This window comes from Hirundo rustica, chromosome 6 (genome assembly GCF_015227805.2).
Source record: "Hirundo rustica isolate bHirRus1 chromosome 6, bHirRus1.pri.v3, whole genome shotgun sequence".
Lineage (NCBI taxonomy): Eukaryota > Metazoa > Chordata > Aves > Passeriformes > Hirundinidae > Hirundo > Hirundo rustica.
This window is the reverse complement of record NC_053455.1, coordinates 3,423,614-3,426,268: the sequence shown is the minus strand read 5'-3', so window position 1 is coordinate 3,426,268 and position 2,655 is coordinate 3,423,614.

Genomic DNA, 2,655 nt, shown 5'->3' with positions numbered 1-2,655 from the left:
CTAACCCCTCTTCTGTATGGATGACTAGGTCTCAGTGGTTTGAAGCTCCTCAGGAACATCACCCAGCCCTCTGAACCGTGTCTGCTCGGCCGGGATCCAAAGGGAAGAGCGATCCTTCTGCCGAGGCCCGCAGATGTTTTCAGTGAGGGAACTTGCCTGGTTCAAAGAGAGGATTTGGATGTCCTCAGAGGATTGGGAAATGAGCTGGGTGCCTGGGGAGGAGCAGGGATGCAGTTCAGGGCTCCAAATCCTTCTGGTACAGCAGTTCCTGTTCCTGATCGGAGCCTGGGGCAATAAAACAGAATAAAGCCTGCCTGGCTGCAGGGCCCTGGATTTCACCTGAGTCATCCTGACTCCTCTGGTAAAACCTGTGATCAGAAACCAAATGATAAATGTGGAAATGTGGAGTGTGTTACAGCTGCTGGGGTATTTTTTTCTTCTTTTTTTTTCCTCTTTCTTGTCTTAGTTAAATGCAGCTCTTGTGTCAGGGGAAAGAGGAGGAGGAGGAGGAAAGCCAGTGAGTCACACCCCACCCTCTGACAGCTCCTTCCCTTCCTTATCTTTCCAGCAATTTACCATTTCCTAGGCACAAGAAAGGCACAATTTGTCCCTGCTGCCTTAAGGAGCGATGGTGTGAAGAGAAGGGTTTGTGACTCCTTTAGATCTTGGCCATTTATTTGATTGCAGTCCAGAAAATATGAGTCCCCCTCATGCTTGGGTGATGGAGCATTCACCCTATGCTCAGCTGAGCCTTTAGACTCAGTTTCCAGCTCATAAAATCCTGGAATAACTCCAGCTGGAGGGGACCAGGGTTCCGAAAATCTGTCCCAGCATTTATTTGTTCACCAACACTTGAACCCAAGCTGTGCTCTGTCTGCTGGGTTTGCCCCAAAAGTGCCCAGGAGGACACAAGATGCTCAAACCATCTTTTTGGAGTTACACTCCAATAAGTTCCCCGCAGAAGCTTCAAAATATTTGGTCTTGGTCATCCGAGTGAGCGCATTACCAGAATCCTGGGTGGGAACATGAAAACACTGGCACACGCCAGCCCTGCAGCAGGAAGGCGTCTGCAGAGCTCAGGGGTCTGAAGGGATGGAAGCCCAGCGGGGTTGAGGTCACCAAGGAGGGTCAGTCCACCCTGGGATCATTCTGGTGGCTGCATCCCCACCCCAGTGGCCTACAGCACCTCACAATGGTGGTGGTGGCACTCCAGCAGTGCCAGGGCAGGATGTGCCAGCACCACCCTGGTGGGAAAGGGAACGGCTCCAGGGCATGGGGAGAACACGAAGAATGATGCTGGGAGCTGCTGCGAAGGCCATGAACCTGCATCCCAGCAGGATCCCCATCCATCCTCATCCCCTCGCTGCTCACCCTGGGCTCCCCACAGCCCTCCCCCACACTGGGGTGATGGAAGGAGCGCCCTACAGCACCTCGAGGCTGAGTCCCCAGCCTCAGCCCAGGGAACGCCCCCATAACCCCAGCCCACACCTCAGCCTGGAGAACCCCAATACCCCAGCTTGAGGGATCTCCCTGTACCCTCCTCCCATGCCTCAGCCCAGGGATCCCCACTGTACATCCAGCCTGGGGGGTCTCCCTGTACCCCCATCGCACTCCCAGCCCAGGGGTCCCCCCGTACCCTCAGCCTTGGGAGTGCTCCATATCCTCATACCCCCAGAGATCCCTCCATACCCCCAGCACACCGCAGTCTGCGGGATTCCCTCCTGGAACATCTGCACCCCCAGCCCAGGTCTCAGCCCGGGGATCACTCTGGATTCCCCCCTCAGCCCCCCAGCCCAGGGCATTCCCCTGCTGCTCGCACGCCTCATCCTAGAGGATCCCGTACCTTCAGCCCTGGAGATCTCTTGGGATATTCCCACAGCCCCTGCCCATGTCTCAGCCCAGAGATCCTCCCGTACCATCAGCCTCAGCCCGGGGACGCCCCCGCACTCCCAGCTCGGATCTCAGCCCGGGGGATCCCTTCGGATCCCTCAGTGCCTCGAGCATCCCCCAGCGCTCCCAGCCCGGGGATACCCCGTACCCTCAGCCCCGGGGATCCGCTCGGATACCCCGTACCCTCAGCCCCGGGGATCCGCTCGGATACCCCGTACCCTCAGCCCCGGGGATCCGCTCGGATACCCCGTACCCTCAGCCCCGGGGATCCGCTCGGATACCCCGTACCCTCAGCCCCGGGGATCCGCTCGGACACCCCGTACCCTCAGCCCCGGGGATCCGCTCGGATACCCCGTACCCTCAGCCCCGAGGATCCGCTCGGATACCCCGTACCCTCAGCCCCGGGGATCCGCTCGGATACCCCGTACGCTCAGCCCCGGGGATCCGCTCGGATACCCCGTACGCTCAGCCCCGGGGATCCGCTCGGATACCCCGTACCCTCAGCCCGGGACACCGCCTCACCGCAGCGCCGCCTCCCCGCGCGGCTCGCCCCGGAGCCCTCACGCCGCGCAGCCCCTCCCGCCGAGCGCGGCCCCCTCACGGCGGTGACGCGGCGGCGGCGGCGGCCAATGGGGGCGACGCGGGCGGGATAAAAGCGGCGGCGGCGGCAGCGGCCGGGAGCGCTGGGACCGGGCGCGGAGGGCCCGGCGACTGCGGCGGCTCGGGCGCGGCGCTGCCCTCACGGCCCCGCTCCGAGCGCGGCCC